At 37.7% G+C, this 10,059-nt stretch overlaps 1 long non-coding RNA gene and 1 pseudogene across 1 annotated transcript in view; both read right to left on the bottom strand.

Moving 5' to 3' along the window:
• Nucleotides 1–529: 529 nt before the first annotated feature.
• The window catches only part of LOC140512796 (uncharacterized), a 201,601-nt gene continuing 192,071 nt past the window's right edge, over nucleotides 530–10,059 (bottom strand). Inside the window, exon 3 of the long non-coding RNA XR_011969920.1 lies at nucleotides 530–933. This is a non-coding gene — a long non-coding RNA (uncharacterized lncRNA). The remainder of the gene's footprint in view (nucleotides 934–10,059) is intronic.
• Nucleotides 8,400–9,581, bottom strand: LOC140511334 (glutamine synthetase pseudogene; annotated as a pseudogene).

The following is a 10,059-nucleotide window of genomic DNA, read 5'->3' as shown; positions in this document are numbered from 1 at the left end:
AAATTTTAAGATATAAAATCAGGAATGAGTAAATAAAAATAATTTTTGCAAGTCCATATACTTAGAGAATCTTAGAGAATAAACTAAAAAAAAAATACAAAAAACAAAAAACTACTTGAAATAATTAATATTTGCAGTAAAGCTCCAGGAAATAAAATAAGCTCCCATAAATCATTACTATTTCTATATATTACCCAAAAAGCACAACATTAAGAGATAGAAAGAGAAATTCCAACTTAAATAACCGTAGACAAGATAAAATACTTAGTAGTCCACCTGCCAAGATAAACCCACGAAGGAAATGAACACAATTACATGACACTTTTCACAAAATGTCAGCTTTAAACAAGTGGAGAAATATTCACTGCTTGTGGGTAGACCAAGCCAATATATTTGAAATGACAATTCTACTTTAATTTCTTTTTTAAGTGCCATACAAATCAAAATGTCAAAATTATTTTCGAGAACTGTAAAAAAATAATGACAAAATTCATCTGGAAAAATAAAAAGTTAAGACTATCAAAGGAAAAATTTTGTTTTAAATGTGAAAGAACAGAGTATAGCAATAGAAAATTTCAAATTGTGAAGCAGTTAAGCATCAAGTGAATCTGGAACTAGCTAAGAATACAGTGGTTGACCAATGGAATAAAATAGGTATGCAATATACAGCAGTAAATGACCATAGTAATCTAGTATTTGATAATGCTAAGATCTGCACTTTGGGGACAAGTACTCAATATTTGAAACAAATTGCTTGGAAAACTTGAAGTCAGTTTGCCAAAAAGTAGACATAGACCAACATCTCTCATCATATGGCAAGATCAGATCAAAATGAGTATATGATTCAAACAAAAAGAGCAATATTATAAGCAAATTAGGGGAGCATTGGAATGCCTTACCTGTCAGATCTATGGATAAGGGAAGAATTTTGTGCTGAAAAAAAAAAAGAGATAGAGAGCATAATTGGAAGTAAAATATATAATTTGCATTATATTAAATTTAAAAGCTTTTGCATGAATAAATCCAATATAGCCAAGACTAGAAAGAAAGCAGAAAACTGGGGGTGTGGGGGGTAGGATTTTTTTTAACAAGTGTTTCTGATAAAGGCCTCATTTCTTGAATATTTAGATAACTCAACCAAATCTACAAAAATACAAGTCATTCTCCAACTGAAAAATAGTCAGAGGAAGGGAACATGGAGTCTTCAGAAGAACTCAATCAAAACCTATGGTCATGGAAAAAATGTTCTAAATCAGTAGTGATTAAAGAAATGTGAATTCAGAAAACTCTGAGGTACTACCTCATACCTCTCAGACTGGTTAATATGAAAGAAATTGAAAATGATAAGTATTGGAAATAATATGAAAAAATTGAGACACTAATGCATTGTTGTTGAAGTTCTGAACTGAGCCAACCATTCTGGAGAATAATTTAGAATTATGGCCAATGGGCTATAAAACTATGCATTCTTTTAGACTCAGCAATACCACTACTAGGTCTGCATTGCAAAGGAATCAACAAGAAAGGGAGATTTATATGTACAAAGATACTAATAGCAACTCTTTTATAGTGGCAAAGAATTGGAAACAGAGGATTCCCATTAATTGGGGAATGACTGAACAAGCTGTGGTATATGATTGTGATGGAACACTGCTATGCTTTAAAAAAAAAATTATGAGCGAGAAGTTTTCAAAAAACAAATAAACAAATCTGGGAAGACTAATCTGTACTGCACCAAAATGAAATGAGCAAAACCAGAACATTGTAAACAGCAGCAACACTGTGCAAGAATCAGCTGTGAATGATTTAACCATACTCAGCAATACAGTAATCAAAGACAGTTCCAAAGGACTTAAGATTAAAAATACTATCCCCCTCAAAAAAGAAAAAAGAAAAAAGAAAAGGAACAAATTGAGGTCTGAATGTGGATGGAAGCATACTTTTATTTTTTGTTTAATTTTTCTGCTTTTTTTCTGTGTTCTCTATTGTAACATGGATAATATGGAAATATATTTTGAATGACAAAAAATTATGTATGACCTTAGAGATCATTTAGTCTAATATCCTTAATTTACCTTTAAGGAAACTACATGAGAACTAAAACGGATAAAAAGTTTTTCCCAATATTACACAGTTTCTTCTTGGCAGAACTGTGATTTAAACTCCAGTATTCTTATTTGAGTTTCAATGATCAAATGAAATGATGTTTGTACATTACTCTGCAAAATTTTAATGACCTCTACAGTGTTTTATTATTTCCATTCTACCAGTTTGATGCTTATGTTTTTTTTATGTCTTATTCATTCTCTCTTCAATCTCAGTGTTACCTGATCTTTAAGTTCACAGAAATTAATTGTTTCGCGTTGGTAATGTACTTTCGTTTCTCTGAATGAGCACTGATTATCTTTGTATAGCTTGCAACCCTAGACAGCTATTCATTCTGGAAAGTTTACTTATCTACAGTAAAATCCCAAAGAGTCAGGGAAGCCAAGACAGTGTCTGAGTTTGGTTAATGACAGTGAACTCACTTATTTTTTTTAAAGAAGTTGCTTAATGTTGTCTGTAACCTGCTTTATGTGCTGAGAACAGGAGCTCTTGTGATGAGTCTTTTAAGAATGCAAGATCTTTCATTCAGAACTCAAATGAGTTTATTGTATATATTTTCTTTTTTGGTTTTATATTGAGGAGTGTCTTCGTGGTCTGGTGTTTTATGATTTGTAATCTGCATCCAAGATTTACAAAATGTTCAATATGATTTCTACCTCCATACACACACCCACATGCACCATAAATCTGGACATTCTTGTAGAGGTATACACAAGCCATTAAAACAGCTGCAGAGTTTGCAAGAGATTATATTATATTGGCTTGTGATTCAGAAAAATTGCATTCAGGTACCTGTGGCAATTTCACTAATGCCCTTTAAATATGGAGGGATAGATGATGCTTGAGCTGGCCACTTTCTTTTTTCTCACCATATCCCATGAACAGTGAAAATGTTATTGATTTTTTTTATACTTCCTAGAGAGCTATCAGCAGTTTTATAGGCAGTTTCTGGATATTTTTTATTATCTTTATTGAAAACAGGGTGGTATTCTGGAATCATAATGGGATGAATGGTCTTTAGTAGGAACTATAAATGTATTCTCCTATCTAACTGAGGGAAATTCTGGTCTGGCAAGAGGTCTAACGAAAGAGAAAGAAATCCCAGGGAAATTAATTTCCTATGATTATTCTCACACAGGTTTCTACCTGGGGACAGTACTAAAGGCAAGCTAGTGGATACTTCAAAGGTACAAAGGAGGCAGAGGGAATAAGTAAAAATACCATTAGCTTACAAAAAAATTTAAAAAAATTCTTTAAAAAGAAAGAAGGAAAATTCCACTCAAAGAGTAAAAAAAAATATTCAAATTAGAAACAGTGAAAAACATATTACAAGCTTTTAGTGGTCTTCAACTGCTAATCCTGAGTTACCTGAGTCAACCTGTAAAAGATATGTTGGCAATACCTGCCATAAGTCCATCATAATACCATGTTAATTCCAAAATCTACTCAGGGAGGCACTGTAAATTGACAAGATGAGGTTAAATGAAGGAGGAGCACTTGATTGGGATAGAGTTGATCAACCTCCTTCCTATATTAAGGAAAGATGTCTAAGAAGCCTTATAGATGGCTACATGAAAAGGTTCTCAGACTCTAGATACAACCAGGCTCTGCAAATGTTATCAATAGCCTCTTTATTCAATATTCAGGTTTTTGGTGTACTCTATATCTAAAACCTTAGGCAACTTCTCATACAACCCAGTGGATAAAACCTTCCAGGACCCACAAACAATGGAAAGTACAAACACATAAAGAAAGCAACCCAAGTCACCGAACTACTCTATTATAAGATTAAAACTGGCTCCCATTTTTCTTTTCTTGCACCATAATGTACCTTACAGCTTCTGAATGAGGACCAGTTTAGAAACACTAGACCAGAGCCCTAGGCAATCTCCTGGTTTTATATCGATTGTTCTTCCTCTAGGAAACTTCAGTTTGGTGGAGGAGCAGAGGTCTTCCTTGGTAGTTCTGTTAACAAGCAGTATTGCCTTCCTATTCTCTGTCTAAAGGTTCTCCCAATATGCCTAGTTTAGAGACCCCCCCCTCATTTATCATTCATATTTGAGAGGTTTATATTTACTTCCCTACAGAAACCTTTGGTGACCTAATAAACATAAAGGGAAGAGGATTCTTCTCTGACTGACTTTCAAAGTTAGCCTGCCTCCCAAAGTACTGTCTATTGATTTGCACGTTCAGAGTTCCCATAAAAGCAGACATTGTGTTATGTCCCATTTGGATAGGTGATCAGGTATTATCATTCCCAAAATAGGGTTGCAGTAGCCCTAAAACAATCATGTAGTGCTTGATTGACATCTGTGGCTACTAGCATAGTCCCTGCTCTTCCTATCTCACCTTTAGATACATGTTAGGGATTACTCTAGAAGGAAATCTTGTTCAGATATGGATTGGACTATGTGAGTTCTGAACCCCCTTCTTCTTCAGGGATTCTGTGGCACTGTTATTCCCCTGTCTTCTGGAAGTCTCCCCTTTATTTCAGGACAATTATATACTGATAAACCAGATGACCTAGGACTGGAGGAAAGGAAGTGGTGTGTCTTCCATTGCCAAGACTGGTAAACCTGCCATTCACTACCAGCTGGCCATTCCCATCTTAATGCTTTTTGTTTGTTTGTTTTTGCATGGATACATTTCACCCTGTCTGCTCTCATTTTTTTGTTTGTCTCTACTTCTCGTGTTCCAGTCTATCAATAAAATGCAAGAATATGCTCATCAATGCCGCATTATCCATAGTGGAGCATCCTGCCAAGTAATATTGGATTGCTTCATTAAAAATCTTCATTAAAATACCCACCAGGCCTATCTTTTTCCAAGGTGCAATAGAGTTCCCAGCTGGTAGAATTCCTATATTAATGCCAGGGATGATTAGTTGTCCTACTCTATATGTTAACTACAAAACTACAGCATTGCCATTCTTTGGGGGGACTTTGACTCAAAATGCTTAGAATCTCCTAGCAACAGATTTCCCTCTTCCATCAAAAGTTCCACTATTCAAATGGAGCTCCTCTCAAATGCCTAATAATAGTGACTACTCAGGTCTGATCCACTGAAGACATGAAGAGAAGAATAAAAGGACTAGAGTTTCTTAATTAATGCAGGATATCTTTTCAGGAAAATGAGCAAAGGACATATCACAAACTTTTGATAGTATAATAGGTAGTATGGGAGACATGGTTGATTTTCACTGAAGATAAGCATCCTTGTCTCTTACAGTATTCTATAATTTTCCCTTTACATTGGATCATCCATTCTAGCTTCAAACAATTTGCAAAGCATAAAGATTTTAGATGAACAAATATAAATGCTTCCTTCAAATTGGTACTATCTTTTATCTGAAGCTTTTCATTTTCACAAAGGCTGGGATTTCACTGACCAATATTTCTTACTTTTTAGTTATTCACATGTTGTCATTTCTGATTGATTGGAAGAGCTTTGAGCCTAGGGATTACATTCAATATATTCTCAACTTCATCCCTGCCCAATTTCAGCCTTGCATTGTTAGATATTTAATTCATTCCATCCTCAAAACTGAATCATTGGAGGTCATTCCTGAATAGATATAAAAAATTGATAATAACATAGTAATAATACAACCTCTATATGGTGTTTTAAGGTTTGCTAAATGTTTTACATATGCACTCCAGGAAACCAAGCCACCTCATCTTGAAACAAGCCATTTTCTGCCCTGCCACAAGGGCAATCATTCTACAATTATGTCACCAGTACAGTAAGATTTCCTAACTTACAAATACAGGAAGGAAAGAGCTTTGAGAACTTGCAGTCTCCTTATAAACAATACTTGTAATTACTACTTGATAATGACACTTAAAAGCCTCTACTTATATAACTTCAAAAACTCCAACTTTCAAGAAATGTTGAATAGTAGTTAGTTTGAAAAGCTTAGAGTGTTTTTCACATTGAGAACTAAAGACAACTACAAATCAAAGAGGATTAAAATGACATTACCATGTTGGGGCAAAGGTACAGTGTGTCCAGCTGTGGCTGAGCAGACCAATACAAGCTCAGAAGGTTCTACCACAGGTCAGACACAAATAATCCACATGAGCATTTGGAGAGATGTCTCCAAATTTGTGTATCTCACATTTCTTCAGCCTCAGATCTCTCCTCCCCACCCCCATTCAGGCAGGGATAGTGTTTTGTCCCTCTCCCAAAAACATTTGGGTGGGTGGTGAGGCAGACAAAAGCAAGTAGGAGGCAGGATGTGAGATGTGAGATAAGATGCAGAGCATAACTAGACAGAAAAGATTATGCATTGAAGCCCCTCACCTTAGGGACTGGCCTGTGTGCTTTCTAGCTATGCTGGGTTCTGGGCCCCACCTTGAACCACTTCTGCTCCTAGCCCACCAGATTCCTGATTCTCACCCTATGCCAAGGGTTAAACCTGCTTCCTCAGGACTGGAAGTTTAATGCCTCAATTCAAATAGGACACTCTGTGGGGTAAGGCAGAGTACATGGTTGCTGGATGTGTCACCACCATGACCAGGATACTAGTTTACTCCCCATGGCTCTCCCCCTTATTCCCTGAAGATCCTGCATGGAATTTTTCCTTTGAGTACTGCAAGGACATTACAGGAAACTCTTGGATGTAAGACATCCACTCCAACTTGATTTCTCTCTCTACCTCCTCCTAGAGGTCATAGTTTCTCTCCCTTTTTTCCCCTCATTGTGACCCTGTCATTGGTCATTTTACTTACTCTTATACATACTTGATCTGTACTTGTTTAAACCCCTGGTTTGCTCTCACCCACAGCAACTTTTAAGATACCAACCCCTGCCCTTGATGTCACCAAGTAGCTTGCCTCTCTCCACCCTGGACTCAGTTGGCACTGCAGTCTACACCCCACTCTGATCAACCCTCTCAACCTATTCTGGTCTCTGAAGTGGAATCCTCATCCCTGTTCAGTAGGAAGCAGTTACTGAAGACAATGATTTTTGCTCATTTTCTCTGAAAGAATTCTTCTACCTAGTGGTTGAGTAGGGAAATGATGTGGATAGAAACAGCACCCTAAGAGTTAAAATAATATTGATTGACTTTGTGAAGCTCTTAGTACCCTAAAGTCTCCCCTTACCACAAAACTTTCCCTTATCCTGGAACATATAATTCTTTGGCCCCATCTTTCATCCTGGGGGGACCATAAAATTCCCTGTTCCCACCCCTCATCCTGGGGAATGGAATTTCCTTATCATATGTAATTCAGTCCTCACCCTGTGCCTTTATCTTGCAAGACTTACCCTAGATGTCCAACCCCCCAAGGAAATCCTAAAATCATCCTAAGTAAGTTTGACCCTTTTCCTATATCACTGCCTTTGTTTAGCTCCTGGCTAAATCTCAGGCCTTTTACTTTTGTGTCAATAAACTTCCAATGGCTCCAAAAAAAAAAAAAAAAAAGAAAGTACCTGACAACATCAGAGAAAAATCATGTTAAAAAGGATGAAAGTAAGCATACATTTCTGTTTCACTCCATTGGTGACTGGGAAAGGGCTGAAGCATTGTGCATTATCCAGAAATAAGGCAGGAAGACATTTCTGTTTTGAAGACATGCGCTGTAGGTGTACCAAGAATAATCTGAGTTTTCCAACTTATTTTCCTTGATGCCCAATTTCAATACAATCATGATTCTCAGTGTAGTCAAGTTCCCTTTGTTCTGTGTCAGAGAGGAAGGTGACTCAGTCAAGAGTCTTACAATGGGACATGGTGAAATTTAATCTGACAAGGCAGCTGGTTGAGAAAGGGTGAGTGTGATGAGAGACTAGAAAAAAAATTCAAATGCATGGGGAATATGCAAGGTTATAAGGGAGTCCAGAGTCACCTTTTCAACTAAGATCAAATGATCAGGGGCTGCAGCAACTCAGAGGCACAGTAGGAGACTCTGGAGGCTGGGTCAAGGACCTTGTTACAGCACCCAAGTGTTTGGAAATTGTTCTCATATTTCTATCACAGGATACCAAGGCTATTCAACCCTTCTTCCAATGAGAAAAGGGGAAGGGGAGGGATTAGTTAGGGTGGTGAAAAGTCTGGGGACATAAGAAGGCCACTTTGAAATGTAAAAATTCAGCCTCAAAGATTGACCCATGGGAGAAGTTTAGGAGCAGAGCCTTTTTATTTTTTATCTGTGGGTACAAAAATACATGGCCTTTTCTGCCCTGAGTTACATCTAGTAGGGGAAATTGAAAAAGGGGAGAGGTCAGGTGGAAGAGGGCATGAGAAAGAGGTTATAGGGTAGGAGATATGGAAGGTATCTGTAGGTCTGGGCCAATTAGTTTTCATACTGAAACTGCTCTTCTCCTGTTTCATTGAGGAGACATGTATAGATAAGCAATTCTGTCATTATGTAAGTGCCACAGTTGGCAGAGGGGTGGTGATCTTCAAAGTAGACTTTCTTGTCCTGTCCAACCATTGGGGGAATTTGGACGCTGGTGCCACAGTTGGCTACGCCAGCACAGAATTCGTTGATGTTGGATGTCTCATTGAAGTCTGGCAGGCAGTGGATATTTTCCACACCCCCCTTGGGGTCATAAGTTCAGATGTGATACTTAGGTCTCTTACTTAGTCTCTCGATGGCTTCTTTAATAAACTTCAGACCATTCTATTCTTTTATGGTCTTGGTACTGAAGTTAATATGTCAACCATCTCCATTCCAGTTTCCAGGGATTGGCTTGGGGTCAAATCTTACATTCATTCCAAAATCTTCACACAATCAATGTAGGATGAAGCAGACAATCCAGAGCTGATCTCCTATTTCAATCCCTTCATACCGTCTTATCTGGAACTCCCACTAAGATGGCATTGCTTTAGCATTTGTACCCCCAAGTTTGACTCCAGAATATAGACAAGCATGGTAATAAGCTTCTGCTATATCTTTCATAGACTTTATTGGCTGCCATGCCCCAGAAACATGGACCCTGGAGGCCAGAGAACCTATTGCAAGTCCAACGAAAAGGGTGTCCATCTGTTCCCATGAGAGTACACTCTTGCTCCATACCAAATGAGGGTTTTTGGTTGGTCACTGTATCCATTATCAGTTTACAGGTATGCCTCAAATTGGTCTCTGCAGATTTGTGTTTATACTTGAAAACTTCACAGAAAACCAGTTTGTTAGGTCCTTTCAGAAGGGGTCTCAGAACACAGCAGCAGGAATAAGGTACATGTCACTCTAGAGACTTCAGACTGAGAAGTGCTAGAGCTATCAAAATTCCATTCACGTATTTCATTGGTACTCTTTGGTTCACTGTCTCGAGTCCAAGTTTTACTGTGAAGTCTCTCATTGGTGCCATTGATCCAAATGTACATGGTCAGGACTTTGTTCCCTTGAGGTAGGGTTATGTACTTCTGCTTGATATTCTTGTTTAAGTGAGAACTGGCTGAGGTGCCCATGCTGGAATCCTAAAGTCAACTAGGTTGAATTAAGGTAGAGACCATCAGCAAAGATTTAATGTCCTAAAAACATAACCAGGGAGTTAGCAAACTTCAGTTTTTATTTAAATGCCTTATGGGCAGAGGCAGCTAGGTGGCACAGTGGATTGAGCATTGGCCCTGGAGTCAAGAGAATCTCAGACATTCAACACTTACTAGCTGTGTGATTCTGGGCAAGTCACTTAATCCTAGTGCCTCATCAACAAATAAATGGCTTTTGGTCTTTGTGGGCCAAGAAGGTAAAGAGAAAAATGCAACAAGTCTTCAAAATTTCAAATTCAGAGGAGCACAGAAGTAAATCATGTACATATTAGAAGATTGTGAACCCTTAAGGAAACTCAGCAGCAGCATGATCTACTTTTAAGGTCTGTGAAAAAAAGGTGGGGTCCTTAGGTTAACCTTGAATTAGGGCAGTCTAGGAATACTGCTGGCCATCCTAGGTTAAGGTGAAAAGGAACTGGCTATAAGAGTCAAGGGGAATACTGAAAAAGATGGGGCACAAA

The sequence above is a fragment of the Notamacropus eugenii genome, chromosome 6 (genome assembly GCF_028372415.1).
Source record: "Notamacropus eugenii isolate mMacEug1 chromosome 6, mMacEug1.pri_v2, whole genome shotgun sequence".
Lineage (NCBI taxonomy): Eukaryota > Metazoa > Chordata > Mammalia > Diprotodontia > Macropodidae > Notamacropus > Notamacropus eugenii.
The sequence above is the reverse complement of the archived record's forward strand: the minus strand, read 5'-3'. Positions and strand labels throughout refer to the sequence as shown.